This window comes from Pogona vitticeps, chromosome 1, assembly GCF_051106095.1.
Source record: "Pogona vitticeps strain Pit_001003342236 chromosome 1, PviZW2.1, whole genome shotgun sequence".
Lineage (NCBI taxonomy): Eukaryota > Metazoa > Chordata > Lepidosauria > Squamata > Agamidae > Pogona > Pogona vitticeps.
The window spans coordinates 262,322,960-262,338,682 of record NC_135783.1 but is presented as its reverse complement, the minus strand read 5'-3'; the positions used below and the strand labels follow the sequence as shown (position 1 = coordinate 262,338,682).

Genomic DNA, 15,723 nt, shown 5'->3' with positions numbered 1-15,723 from the left:
GAGTTGGTGGTGAAGGCTTCTGGGAGCTGTAGTCCAAGAACATCTGGCCCAAGGTTGAGGACCACTGCTCTAACAGACTAACAGTTTTATATTATTGATGATGAATTATATTTCTCTCCCAACTTTTCACTTAATTCTGTTAGGCCCTGGATCTTATTTCATGTATAGAATATAACTGTAAAACATTTGACATATGAGACATTCACACAACTAGTCATATATCATGGAGTGGATATTTATGTTATCATTGAATCTCAAAGACAATTGTTTGTGCATAGGTAAACTGATCAATAGTGGATTGTTTTCAGTGAAACTATTAACTGACAGGTGTTAACTGCCACAGTACTTTCTATTTGTCTGTTTCTTTCCTTTTCTCTGTATATATTTGTGTATGTATCTGTGGAAAGAAAAGACAGAATTACTGTAATAGATAACAAAACTTCTCTAACAATGCTTATATGTTATGTACATACTGGAAATACCAATTTCTCCTTGATGGGCAGACATCTCAGATGGAGAGATGCTTTGACACGGGGACAGTTCCTACCAGATTAGCCTCCATATAATGCGGTGGTAAGAGACTGTACCACATCAGCACATGCATGTTTGAATTTGGCTTCAGCTGCAAATGCTTCTTTTCCTGCTAAAAAGTGAGGAATGCAACTTCTTGAAGCTAGAGGGCATAGGAGACATGGAATGTGTGGCTGCAGCATTTTGTCCATTTTTTTCTTTATTTGCATCCGAGTGTTGCACAATTCAAAATCATGGACATCCATGAAATATAGGCAAAATAAAAAGCCAATTAAAATGTCAAGGCAATCAACCTATTAATTGTTAAATCAATTTAGTTAAACAGCATTTGGTTAAAAAGAAAGAATGGTTGTATTTACAGCCATTTTCTGATCTTACACAATTACGTTATTCATATTGTAAAGCTACTGCTCAGATTGATTATCTCCTTTGTCAGAGAAGAAATGCACTGAAATACTTTCCAGCATTTTAATTCACTTTTCAGATACAAGAGATAAAATATAGAAGCAAATTATTTTGATGTGTTTGAACAGAATGACAGCTCTAAATTACAAGTAGAGGCCAAAGGTAATCCATAATGCAGTTTTAGAGTGAAACAAAGAGAAACAAGCAATAGTACCCCTCCTTCTGCCAGTGTTGACTACTTCAGCATTCTTACAAAAGCATCTCTCTCTCTCTCTCTCTCTCTCTCTCTCAATCATCACAGTGAAAGCAAGTTGCACAGTGACCTAATAGCAGTTGTAACCAAACTTTTAGGTCTATCCTTGGTTCCTTTGTCTTTCCAGTAAGAGAGAGAGAGAGAGACATGAGATCCAAACTGGGTCTTACAAATGGGAGGACAGCCGCAAGTCTCTTATTTATTTTTGTGACAGTTAGGAAATACCTAATTTTGGCTGTATTGAAGGAAATTTCAGACTAAGTGTTACTGACAAAGATGATCTAGCAGTGATGTGCTTAAAGAGATACACTAGGTGAAAGGGGACAAATGTGAGGACCAACACAGGCACGTTCTCATGTTCTGTTCCTACAGAGGGAGATGAATTAGAGGCTTACTCTACACAGTTCTAGCATTTTGACAAGCCCAGTTGTACACTCTCCCTCTTTTAAAAAAAGCTACAAACATGTGATTGAATTATAATATATGGTATTCATCGTCTTAAATAAATCATGAAATATGGCATCCCATGATACCAAGGAAACTTTTGCATAGGGTTTTTATTTGTCTCTTAGTTGATTTTAGCTTTTTGTCCACCAGGTGTGGACACATGACTTCAAGATATTGGGAATTCAACTTGTAAGAAGCCCTGTCCAGCATGAAAGATGAAAGACATTCCTGAATTAATCACATTCAGGGCTGCATTAGACATGTATCATCTCAAGCAAAGGTCTGCTCATGTCCATAATTTACAGTGACGTCTATGAACAGTATGAAATTGTTCCTCCACAGGATACTCTTAAAACGACCCTATTCTTCGACTAAGAGAGACAATCAAGGCTTTTCCTGCCGCGGACGTGCCTGATGCCCTCACCATTATCCCAAAGATAATTACAGGGTTTGAGAAATGAAGAATTCATTATTTCTTTGTATAGGACAGAGCTCGGAGCTTTAATATTCCACACAATGTTCACACTGAGGCCTGTGTCTAGATGTATGAAAAAGCCTTGGAGGCATCCACAGTGTCTCAGACGACTCATTCTAAGCACAATTACCCACAACAATGTCTTCTTTTTACAAGTCAAAGGAAGAAACTGAAAGGAAGCTTCATTATGGTATTGTGACTTCCTGTTCCTCTCCAATTATTGCAGTGTGTGACACTTTAGATTCTAGGAAGGTGCTGTTGAGGCAGGGGAAAAAAGGGACCCTGGACATGTAATCCCTGTTAGTAGGATTTGTCCTCCAGTGTGAAACATCTCTGTGGAGTTCACGAAACAATATGTTATAAAGTGGGTAAGAAAAGTATCACCTCTGGCGTGTAAAAGGATCCTAATAGGGGACATATAAGGAAGTGAGAGGAGAGTGCAGGAACAAGACATAATTGTAGAGCAGAATAGCTGCTTCTCACGGAGGCAAAAGAGATCACATGGGAGTATGTGCATCTAAGTTTGCAAACTTCTTGGTCAAGGGTATTGAGAACAAGGGCAGGAAATGGTCAAGTAGCATTCCAATCATAAGAGAGGCCCAGTCTAGTCATATGCATGTTTTCCCAGAAGTAATTCCCAATATATTCAACACCACTCATTCCCAAGTAAATGTACTGCAGTCTGGTGTTCCTGGCCTGGATTTGGCAATGGTCTCATGCAGGAAGTATTAGCAAGGTTGGCAGCAAAGCGGGCCATAATGTTTACACATTTAGGGGCAAACCTACATTATGGTCATAGATGTAGGTCACCAAAAAGAATTATGGAAGTGAACAATGATTTGCTTCTTCTAAGTTCCATTATGCCTTCTCTTTGGGTGAAGAATGGCTTACTCTCTCTCTTTTTGAAAGAACTGCTGATGGTTATGGGAGACTTACTTTGCATTGATTTGAAGCCATTCTATCAATGCTTTGCTACTTTTATTACAAAAATAATCTTTATATAAATGCTTCTCATCAAATAAAAAGGCTTGCTTTTCTTCAATGTACATCATTTTTATTTTTTGTCATTAAATCGTGTCTGACTCTTCGTGACCCCATGGACCAGAGCACGCCAGGGTTTGGTCAAATTCATGTTGATAGCTTCCGTGACACTGTCCAACCATCTCATCCTCTGTCAGCCCCTTCTCCTCTTACCTTCATACTTTCCCAACATCAGGGTCTTTTCCAAGGAGATTTCTCTTCTCATGAGATGGCCAAAGTATTGGAGCCTCAGCTTCAGGATCTGTCCTTCCAGTGAGCACTCAAGGTTGATTTCCTTCAAAATGGATAGGTTTGTTCTCCTTGCTGTCCAGGGGACTCTCAAAAGCCTCCTCCAGCACCACAATTCAAAGGCATCAATTCTTTGGCGGTCAGCTTTCTTTATGGTCCAGCTCTCACTTCCATACATCACTACAGGGAAAACCATAGCTTTGACTATGCAGACCTTTGTTGGCAAGGTAATGTCTCTGCTTTTTAAGATGCTGTCTAGGTTTGACATCACTTTCCCCCCAAGAAGCAGGAGTCTTTTAATTCTGTGGCTGCTGTCCCCATCTGCAGTTATCATGGAGCCCAAGAAAGTCAAATCTGTCACTGCCTCCATATCTTCCCCTTCTATTTGCTAGGAGGGGATGGGACCAGTGGCCATGATCTTTGTTTTTTTCATGTTGAGAATCAGACCATTTTTTGCACTCTCCTCTTTCACCCTCATTAAGAGGTTCTTTAATTCCTCCTCAATTTCTGCCATCAGAGTGGTATCATCTGCATATCTGAGGTTGTTGATATTTATTCCGGCAATCTTAATTCCTGCTTGGGATTCATCCAGTCCAGCCTTTTGCATGATGTATTCTGCATATAAGTTAAATAACCAGGGGGACAATATACAGCCTTGTCATACTCCTTTCCCAATTTTGAAGCAATCATTTGTTCCATATCCAGTTCTAACTGTTCCTTCCTGTCCCACATATAGATTTCTCAGGAGATAGATAAGGTGATGATCAGGCACTCCCATTTCTTTAAGGACTTGCCATAGTTTGCTGTGGTCCACACAGTCAAAGGCTTTTGTGCAGTCAATGAAGCAGAAGTAGATGTTTTTCTGGAACTCTCTGGCTTTCTCTATAATCCAGCACATGTTAGCACTTTGGTCTTGAGTTCCTCTGCCCCTTCAAAATCCAGCGTGTACATCTGGGAGTTCTTAGTCCACACACTGCTGAAGCCTAACTTGTATGATTTTGAGCATAACCTTGCTAATGTGTGCAATGAGTGCAATTGTACTGTAGTTGGAGCATTCTTTGGCACTGCCCTTCTTTGGGATTAGGATGTAGACTGACTTTTTCCAATCCTCTGGCCGTTACTGAGTTTTCCAAATTTGCTGGCATATTGAGTGTAGCACTTTAACAGCATCATCTTTTAAGATTTTAAATAGTTCAACTGGTATACCATCAGCTCCACTGGCCTTGTTGTTAGCCATGCTTTCTAAGGCCCACTTGACTTTACTATCCAGGATGTCTGGCTCAAGCTCAGCAACCACAATATCTGGGTTGTCTGGGACATCCAGATCTTTCTGGTATAATTTCTCTGTGTATTCTTGCCACCTCTTCTTGATGTCTTCTGATTCTGTGAGGTCCCTACCATTTTTATCCTTTATCATGTCCATCTTTGCACAAAATGTTCTTTTAATATCTCCAGTTTTCTTGAACAGATCTCTGGTTTTCCCCTTTCTATTCCTTTCCTCTCTTTCTTTGCACTGTTCATTTAAAAAGGCTCTTTTGTCTCTCCTTGCTAATCTTTGGAAGGCAGCATTCAATTTTCTGTAACTTTCCCTATCTCCCTTCCATTTTGTTTCCCTTCTCTTCTCTGCTATTTGTAAGGTCTGGTTGGACAGCCACTTTGCTTTCTTGCATTTCCTTTTCTTTGGGATGGTTTTTGTTGCTGTCTCTTGTACAATGTTGCGAGCCTCCATCCAGAGTTGTTCAGGCACTCTGCCCACCAAATCTAGTTCGTTAAATCTGTTTTTCACTTCCACTGTGTATTCATAAGGGATTTGGTTTAGATTATACCTGACTAGACCAGTGGTTTTTACTACTTTCTTCAGTTTCTTCCTTCTTTCTTCATCATTTTAGTCAATCTGAAATTTTAGTCAATCTAAAATTATCTCTAGTGTGAATATTTCTTGTAGCAGCTTTTGTACAAGCTAGTTCACATGCTGTTGTGAAATTTTATATCAATATTTAGGAGTAAGTCACACTGGGTTCATTAGAGTTTACCTTTTCATAAGTGTATATAGGATTGACGAGCTAGCTTCTTAATGATGTTCTGTCTCAGAAGCAGGCCACCTTGGGCTCTCTAGATGCTGATACACTAATATTTTCATTGTACACAAGCACTGGTGAGAGTAGCTAGGGTGAAGGAGAACAGTTTAATGGCATTTGGAGGGCCCTGGTTTCATCAGTCTTGTTCATGTGGAGAACTCAATTTCTTACACATGAAAGGGGGCGGGGAACACACCTACATTTCCTCTAGAGGCAAAAGAGTGGAGGAATAATTTTCAAACTATTATTTGAAACTTATTTTCCTCCTTTCCATGCCAATGCTCCTGTCCAGGAGAGGCCCATGTGACACTCAGAAGCCCACATAGAATAGGAGAAAATCTTAGGGATGTTGCAGAATGTGTTGAATTTGAGCTTCTCACAAGAGGCATGAACAAGGGGGGCTTAAACACACACACACACACACACACACACACACACACACACACACACACACACACACACACACACACACACACACACACACACACACACACTTAAGAACAATTTAAAATAAATCACATATGCACAAACAGTATAGCAGGCTTGCAAGTTTCTGCTCCATCACTGGAGGCATTCAAGAAAAACTTAGATAAACACCTGACAGATATGCTTTGACTGTATTCCTGCCTTGAGCAGGGGGTTGGACTTGATAGCCTTGTAGGCCCCTTCCAACTTCACTTTTCTATGATTCTGTGATTCTATGATACTTTTCTGAGTACAGATGATGCCAGACCTGGAAGAGCCGAATCCAGCCTCCATGTCTGTAACCAGGGTGGAGTGCTAGTTAACAAAAATTAGAGAATTCAGAGGCGAATCTACTACTTGATGGCAGGAAAATAAACAGCAGTTCTACCTAGCCATATTCCCTTTCCCTTTCTTGAAAGCATAAACATTCTCTCTCTTTTTTTGGGTGGTGGTGGTGGTGGGAGGCAATATTATCCTTCTCTTTTTCCATGGGAGACTCATGCCGAGGCCTCATGACAGAGGGAGAGATGGTGCCATTTGTACCAGGCATCAAAATGGCTAGTTATGCCCTTTTGAAGTGACTAGGGAACACTCTGCACATAGCAACCCTGAGTTTCACTTTCTTCTGCATTCAAATGTTTAAAACATTGTTTTTCTGTTCCAAATTTGCAAGTTGCATTTTTAAGAAAGTAAATTCTTCATTGCAGAACTGGGATTATATTTCCGTGCATGTTCAGTGGTCAAATTCAGTACATATGACTATTCCCATCATGGAGAAGAGTGTTTTACCTGTGTACCATATAGGTATTAAAGAAAAGGAGGTTCTTAGGAAAAATGTGACAAGCCTAATTCAGTGCTAGCATGTCTGAAAAAGAGGGATCCATACCCAAACATAAGAATGATGCAATCAAAGCTCTGAGCCTGGATGAATGAATCCACCAGTTTCTGTTTCTCTCACAATTGACCTCATACCAGCTAATACAACCCATAGCCACCAAAGAAAACAGCTTTCACTGCAAATTCACAAAAATTAACCAAATAACATTTTTTTTTAAAAAAAAATCAGCCAAACAGGGAAAGCAGCCCCAAAGGGGGACGGGAGGCAAAACAGTATGGAACTCTCTTCTCTGTGGCAAAATGAGAAAAGCAGGCACATTATCAATTTTCAAAAGCAAATATGATAAAGAATTTCATTGGTCAAATTTTTGAACAGCACAGATGTTTTGGGACTGAATATTTAGTGTCTGGTTGCACACTTTTTAAAAAAAAAAGAAAAAAAATTCAGCCAGGCTAGTTGGAGAAAACATACCTGGACAGTTTGTTCACCAGAAATGTGAAAAATTTCAAGTATAAAGAACTTTTAAAAATATCACAACTTGAGCTGGGTCGTACCGTTTTTGCCAGGTTTTTATGCTGAACATTTGCATTTCTGCAAAATGAAGCTACTTAGGTCAAACCTGTAATTTACTAGACTACCATTCTGTTGAGAGAGAGTTATAGTTTTCAAGGGACGATTACTAAGCTAAGAAAGGAAAACACTGCTTGGTGCATTTATATTGGTTTGCCTAATTACATATAACATTCATTTCTTCCTTCAGTTCTGGGCTTTCTACTTCTTGAAAAATACCATTGGGTGTGCCCCTGTCTGTACTTAATGTTGGAAGAGTAGAATTTCCACATGTGGTATCATTTACTTTGTTTCAGAACAAAAACAAATGCATTTTTTGAGAATGCTTGAAATAAAATTCTATCCCAGACAGAGAAACAGAGTATAATTTTTAGTGCTAGTTTCTAAGCTACTTTTAATGCTGGATTCTAAAGGTATTTAGATATTTCTAATGGACTATTCCTACAAGGTGTCCCATTATTTTGTTTCCTTGAATGTCAAGAAGGACATGTGCAGAGAAATAGCAGAACAGAAAGAGCCTGGGGTAAAATCTCTGTTGATGACAAAAAGGATGTAGTATTTATTTAATAATGACTCCCCACTAACTCAAGATATTTTGCTTTATGGTATGCTAAGTTCCAAGTGCTTATGCCCTACATCACTTCTTTTCTCTTAAAGGAAACCACTTTTCTTTAAAACATCTTTAACAATTTATCCTAAATAATTCTTTCAAAAATACAGTGCACCCTCGACTTATGGAATTAATCCGTATTGGAACGGTGGCTGCAGGTCGAAAAGTCTGTAGGTCAAGTCTCCATTGACCTACAATGCATTGAAAACCGATTAATCCATAACTGGCCATTTTTGTTCCATTTTGTTTTTTTTCCCAGTCTGTAGGTTGATTCTCTGGCTGCAAGTCAAACCCAAATTTTGGGGCCAGAGAAGTCTGTAACTCGAAAAGTCTGTCAGTCGAGCCGTCTGTAAGTCGAGGGTCCACTGTACTTAAGAAATCCACTTCTCTCATGAACTTTTTTTCCTGAATCTTTTTGTTTTTGGAGTTGAGTGTTACACAGGGAGCTTTTGACTAGGAGATTCTCACAGGCATCAAGGTCAAACAAAAGGAAGTCCTATAATACTGAACTCTGTCATCTAGAACAAAGGAGAACTAAAAATAAGTCCACTGTGGGTCCCAGGAGAAAATCTGGACTTTATAGCCTTGGGTGAACTGCACAGTCCCAGGGAACCCCCAAAAGAAGGAAATGGTCAACTACTTTGGAGTACTCTACATCTAGAAAGCCCTGGGAAACGTTGCTAGAAGTCAGAAAGAAGAACTAGGATAATTTCCAATCGAGGCTCAGAAAAATGACTCACTTCTGTTTAGACTAGTCCAAGTATCATCTGCAGGTGAAGAATATGCTTAATCTATCTATTTAAATTTGTCTGCTGCCCATCTGGTTGATGGGCACTCTGGGTGGTTTACAAGACAAAATGGCAAACTAACAAAATGGAGAAATCAAATCAAAAGGTATAACTCAACTACTGTATATAAAAAGAAACAATATAACAAAATCAAAATCAGACAGTTTAAGATACATTCTAAACATACCAAACATTAAGACATATTTAAATTGGGGGTAGACAGCGGCAATCAGGTGTTAGCTTGGATGTCAACAGGTTTTGTAGGTGGCATAGTTTCAAAAGCCTGCTGAAATAATTAGGTTTTGTGTTATTTCCCCCCCCCCCCCAGTGAAGGAGCCAGATGGATGTTGGGTGGCAGCTTATTCCATACGTGTGAGTGCATGGGACCACCGAGAGGGCCTGATTTCTGGTCTTCTTCCTCCAGCCTCTCTTGGGGTCAGCACTCTCAGCTGTCCTGCCTTCGATGAATGGGTAGGACCTGCTTTCCAACCTTTTCAAGAGACGCCCCTTTGAAACTGCCCTGGTTTCAAAAAGGAGAGTGTGGCCAGAGAGGAATTATCACAATGTGGATGCCCTGCCACTCAACTGACATTTACACGGATATAGGATGAAAAGGAGGTGTTTGTGTTCCTCCAAGACTCTCAAAGGATTCTACACAGCAGAGGTCCCCAGTCCCTGGTCTGTGGCCTGAGCCGGATTGGGCCACTGAGACAGATGTCCACCCTGTGGATCATGGGATTACATGTAATGTGTGTGTGTGTGTGTACACACACAGTGTGTCTGTGTGTGATGCAGTGCAGTTTTGCTGTTCTCATTGAGGCTAAAAATATTTTCACTTCCTCAGCCTTTCTGCCAAAGAGCAGAGGAAGCGTTTTAATTAGCCAGTATCCTGAAGTGGCTCTATTAAACCACTTCATGATATTGCCAAATCAAAAAAAGAAGGCTTTTTGTTCATTCTCAGCAATCACACCTGCTGGAAAGCGGCCAAAAGGGAGTGATCCTACCTGCACTAGAAAAGCTGAAGCCCCTTGACAGGAGCTAGAAAGGTATGGGTAGGAATGCTCTGAGAGCAGGCTGGTTGACTCCAGCAAAAATGTTTTCTGATCACCATCTTTAGGAGTTAATCAGCCTGTCTCTGCAATGGACCAAACAGCAGACTAAATACCCATGTAGTCAGCCTCTTAATGGCACAACAACAATTTGAGAAAAATATAAAATTTACTTGCATATGGTGAATGTGCAACTTCCACAGGCAGAGTTTGCTAAGTTGTCATAAAAAGAAAGGCAATCTGAGAAGTCCTCCCCAAAGAAAACACTTATAATGTATGTGTGTGTTTAGCGTTGGTCAAAACATTATTTTGAACTGCCTTAATTGCACAGTTATATTGACAGGAGGTCAATGTTTGTTCTTAAACTGTTTTTCCAGATTTTCCCCCCTAGTATCTCACATCTGGTATTTTAACTGGGGTGTGAGCTCCTGTTCTATTAGCCCTTGGAAACACATGCATCCTTATTTATCTTTCTCTTTAAATGTGCTCAGTTTCTTTCCTCTGGGCTGGTTTAACCTTACCAGAGCCTTTAATTACAATTCTCCTCCTCTAACTGACCACCATAAAAACCCAAGTCCTTGCCACAGATTTGTAAAAATTGTTTCCACTGAGATGAGAGACAAAAATAGAATTATTCCATGTCTTTTTGGATGAATGCCTAGCTGAAACTATGCTGTATTTGACTGACACAAGGACGCCGTCTTTGCTGAATGCATTTCTTTTTTTAAAAAATGCACTGCATGTAATCTTTAAGACTACCCAGGCAAGGGGAGGAAGAGTGGATTTATACTAACCTCTTTCTTTGGCCAGTTGCTTCTGTCTGACTCTTTCAGTCGATCACCAGATCTTCTTGGCTTCCGCATATGCTTGGTGTGCATCATCAGAACGGGTGAGTATTTACTTCTTTGGTTTTCAGTAGGGGGGAAGCTATTTCAACTTCTCAAATATTTTTATGATTTAAATGTGCAGCTGGATAGTATTTAAAAACTCTACCATCATTATCAAGTATAATTGTCTTAAGGCCAGTAACTTTTTCTTGTTCTTGATCTCTTCAGCAATAGAACTGTCTACTATTCAGTCAATTGGCAGAAATCAGTAGACAGAGCTGTCGTAAAAAGTTTTTCTGTTTCCCAGACTTGGAGTATTCTACTTTACCGCTGCTCTATCTACCCTCAGCATCTATCTAATCTCTTGTGGTAGTAGAAGAGGTGCTTGTAAGGACTAGAACCAAGTTGACTGGTGGAGTAAAAGATCAAGCAACCAAGCAAATTAACATCTTTTTGATGATGAACTGACAATAACTGCAGAAGATAAAAAGCCAAATCATCATTAGTCATAGTTTTCTAAAATGTCTGTGGCACCCCATTAAAGCTGACTAAATCACTTCCACAATTCTAACATCTAGTTTGCATTTAACTTAATCATGGTTTCAAAATACTTTCAAATACAATGTTCTTTCTGCCCCTCTGTTGTCATTTCCCTGCTGGTTTGTAATCCAGTTTGTCATGTGATTTCATAAGACTATTGTAGTTTGATTTCTCTATGTAGTTGCTCTATGTAGTTGGTTATATGATAGTCCCAATGTTTAAAATCTATACGTTTATGTAGTACAACTTTATTGGATCCAGGCAGGAGAAAGATTCCACTGCATTTTTGACATATTCTAGACATTTTTGACAATTTAATCATTTTTTCTGCAAACTGGAGGAAAATCTCCAAATGAATCAAAGGTTCATATGATTATTTTTGTGAAAGCAAGAAGGAAAGAAGTAACAACAGAAAGTATAATTCCATCCCCAGTAAGAAAGAAATAAGGTTTTGGTCCGCAAGGCATGTTGAACATTATGAGGATTGTTTGCCAATGCTGTTGTCCAAAGATATCATAAAAATAGGGGTGAGTGACAGTTTTGTTTTAGTTCATTTCTGGTAGGAATTTATCAAAATGTCCCCCCCCCTTTTTTTAAAGAATCAGTGCCGTGCCTGTGCCACATCATCATGACTGTGCTGCACACGAGTGTGACTTAATTCAGGCATGACAGAGACAGATCTCAGACCCCACCACCCCATGTTGTTTGGATACTGTCGCGCAACCCCAGTGACCCCTGTGTGTTTTGCCCCTCACTCAGGTTCACCTTTGGACACAACTTGTTCTTTACCCCTTTTTCGCTGCCACCAGAGGATATTATCCTCACTATATCAATCATGAGTCTCACACTCTTGCTGCCAAATAACACAAGGTTTATTTAAGGATAAATAAGTGAATCACAGAAGGAAAATCATGGATGTTCTATTATCATTCATTCAGTAAACGTGGATTTGATTACTTATAAGCTTGTTGTACTCATTTACTTTAATGAAGATCTCAATATTTTCTGACTGTCAATGTACTTCTAATTCCGTTTAACTCTTTAATATTCTCCAACTAACTAACTGTCAAATATCTTGTCTAAATACCTCTCAGTCTTCTCTCTGTCTAAACGCTTCACCATCTTTTTTCTAACTCCCTCTCTGTCTCTCTCTCTCATTGCCTCTCTGGCACTTCCCATTCCTTTGACTCTGCCCCTCCTGTCCTGTCATAGGGTCCTGCACTGGGGCTCTAAAATGACTGACAGGAGTGAGGTGTGGGCTGTTCACCACATATACAAAGGGAAGGACATAGAGAGAAGATAGGGAATCCTAGATGAGGCCGATCATCTAGGCCCATTTTTATGTGGCTTCTAACCTGGTTATGGGACACAAAAAAATTTGGGCTTTGGTGGCTGACCTGTGGCTGAAAATGGACAGGGAATGTGATTGTGTTGGTGCTGATTAACTTCTTCATTGTCTGTGTTATTTTCAGCCCTGGTGTCCCTCTGGGCTGTCTTTCTGTCACAGAGGGATGAGCTTGAAAAGCAGTGATGGGGAAATTCTGTTTGAATCCAGTTTATTTATTTATTGGCCTTGGGGATCCCTCAGGGTTCAGTTCTGTCCCCAATACTACTCTCTTTCTAACTGTGGAGAAGCTCTTTGACTTCTAGTCTGAGGACAGTAATGGGCTGGATAATGGCAAACAAACTGATACTTAATCCAGACAAGACAAAGGTGCTCCTAGTCTGTCAAAAGACAGAACACAGAATAAGGATTTGGCCTGTACTGGATGGGATTACATTCCTCCAAGAAGTCAGCTTTTTTATCCTCCTGAAACCAGCCCTGAACCTGCCTGTCTAGACGTCATCAGTGGCCAGAGATGTGTTTGTGCAGCTAAAGCTAGCACACCACTTGCCCCATTCCTTAAGTTGTCTGATCTGGCTGTGGTGACATCAATATAGTTATAGCCTGCTTTGATCAATGCAATGTGCTCTGCATACATCTGCCTTTGAAGAGTGTTCAAAAACTTCAGCTGGCTCAAAATGCTGTGGCAACCCTGTTAACTGGTGCCTGTTATGGGAAGTATGCAACTCCCCTTTTACAGTAAAATCACTGGCTGCTGGTTCATTTCGAGAACCAGCTCAAAGTGCTGGTTGTGACCTATAAGGCTGGCAAAAAACTTCCTTTTCAGGCAGGCTTTTAAGTGATGTGAACAAATAAGTGCTATTGGGAGATGCTCTTTTCTCTGTCTCTCTCCCCCCTCTCTCAGTTTGTATGTTTGTTTAAATGACAGTTTTTAATATTGTTATTTGTTTCTAATATTACACCTTATTGTGTTTTTAACTCTGTATGATTATTCCTTTAATTAATTGTGAGTTGCTTTCAGTCCCTTCACTAAGAGAAAGGTGACACATTAATTACTTAAAAGAGACCAAAACATGCTCGTCCCTAATCTGATGTATTGGACTACAACTTTGTCCCAAAGTCATACTGACAGTGGATGATGGATGCTGTTAAGGGAGAAGAGGAGGGAAGATGATAATCTGGTGCACAAAAATATGATAAATGAGTGTAACAAAACCCCCTTCCCCCATATCATGTTAAAAACGCACACCAGTTCATTCACATCTGCAAATTTGCAGTGTTCTTTGTGTAACAACCACCTGGGATGCTTTCTTTTTTCCAGTCCTTCAGCCAAATTTAGCTGCGAACCAGATGGGCTGGTGAAGCATGAGGCATCTTGTGAGTCGACATGTGGACCATATCTAACCACTGTTCCTCTGAAGAACTCAGTAGCAGAGAAAGGGCTGGCTGGACACTGCTTTCAGCTGGCTTATTAAATGAATATCACCCTTTCTGAAAAACATATTCTTCTCTTCCCTTTCTCACAATGTGATTCTTTACTGTTGATTTCTTCAGATATCTTCTATATATCATGATGTAAGCCATTCTTGGGTGGGTCACAATATACCATAACATCATACAATAAAATCAATATATAATAAATAAATAAAAATAAAATACAACAAACCCTTTTGCTCACTAAAACTTCCTATAAACAAAAGATACACAAATTAAAACCCATTTAAACATCTCAGAATAATATCCACACTAGTAGAATGTGGGTTTATAGAATTAGCTTCCTAAAACCAGAGAAAAATGGGTACCTGGTGAACCTCCAGAGGAAGCTTGTTCCAGAGGGAAGGGGGCACAACCAAGAAAGCACAGTTCCAATCCTAGGCTTTTGTGTCCTTCCGGGGTGTTATAATTCTTAGTATCAAAAATTACAAGGAGTGTGTGTTGGGTAGCTATTTTGTGGGACAGATGTCCTGCCAGATATCAAGGTCCTAAACCATTAAGGGCTTTACAGGTTTGAACAGCACCTTAAATTGAGCACAACATCTAATCGGGAGCCAATGAGGGCATGACAAGATTTGACTTAACAGCTTTTAAAAAAGGGAGACCTAGTGCGATCTGTTGGAAACAGTTTTTCAGAAACGTTTTCAGGAGCAGTTTTTCAGCAATGTTTTCAATTTTCTATGTACCTCTTCACTATTAAATTTGAATACTGAAGGAAAATACATCTAAGCCCACTGCAGTTGCTGGTTTTTTTTTTTTTCATAACCCCTTCATAGCCTTTGCATCTGCCATGAGTGCATAATCTGATTTTTTACTAGACAGCTCAAATTTTAATGAGAGACAATTATTATATTGTCTTGGAGTGTCCGGAAAGCAGGCTGTTAAATAATAGCAATGAATCATGGCATAAAATCTTAATATGGCGATCACAGGAAAAAAACAATAGAGCCTTTTGGTGTTGAATTGTGCAGAGGGATTCTTTTGTCTGCGGGTAACAAAGTGGAATTGAGATTTGAGCATATCTGGGATTGTATGGAAACATTCCATTTTTTGTTTCCATAGCTACATAGGGGAACCTGTACAATAACAGGCTGTGTGGAGGATACAGTCTGTCTTCTGTTTGGAGAAAATCTTTTTTTCCTTCTAATAATTACAGGAAGAAATAAAATATCTCTTACAGCTCGACCCCAGTTGCTGACTTAGCAAAGTACTTTGGGCCTCATCTGAAGTGAGCATTTCCCCCTTTTTTTCTTCGAGGCAGCTGGTGCTGTTTGGTGTCTAATGAAAGATCTCAGTGGCATTTCTGTTCACATGGATTCTTAAAGCCTCACTTTTCTTTTCATTAAGAAATCAGCCCTCAATTCAAGACAATGTTTGAACAATTCTGGAGAAAATGTTCAGAAATGGATGTTGTTGTTCCTGTAGATTAGTGCTACTGTATATTGAAAGCTGGTCAGTTCCCTTGGCAACAGACACCTGCTGCAAATCTAGTTTGAAAATTCATTCTTTTTTAAAGCAATTGTTTCAAAAATCTAGAGGAAACTCTTTAGAAATTATCTTCTCCAGTGGATTTTTATTTTGTTTTGTTGTTGCTTTAATTCATAGATGATTGTTAAATTGAGAGGTTTTCAGCTGGAAAGCTTTTGCCATCTGAACTTCATCCCTGTATTAACTGAAATAAATGCCCAAATTACCTATATATTTTTTTTTAAAAATCAGGAAAGTCATTTTCTTTTGGT

The 15,723-nt window shown here is 39.5% G+C and overlaps 1 protein-coding gene and 1 long non-coding RNA gene across 3 annotated transcripts in view; one reads left to right on the top strand and one right to left on the bottom strand.

Moving 5' to 3' along the window:
- Nucleotides 1-221: 221 nt before the first annotated feature.
- LOC144586132 (uncharacterized) lies at nt 222-10,685 on the bottom strand. Its single transcript, XR_013540877.1, has 2 exons — nt 10,573-10,685; nt 222-397 (listed from the first exon to the last, which is right to left on the bottom strand). It is a non-coding gene; the product is annotated as an uncharacterized LOC144586132 (long non-coding RNA).
- Nucleotides 10,587-15,723, top strand: part of INSC (INSC spindle orientation adaptor protein) — a 216,806-nt gene continuing 211,669 nt past the window's right edge. Inside the window, exon 1 of one of the 2 annotated variants that reach the window (XM_020801414.3) lies at nt 10,587-10,667. The gene's annotated coding sequence lies outside the window, so the exon portion shown is untranslated. Of the gene's footprint in view, nt 10,668-11,592; nt 11,673-15,723 lie in introns of those variants that run through there. The other variant, XM_078383904.1, reaches the window with a different exon arrangement.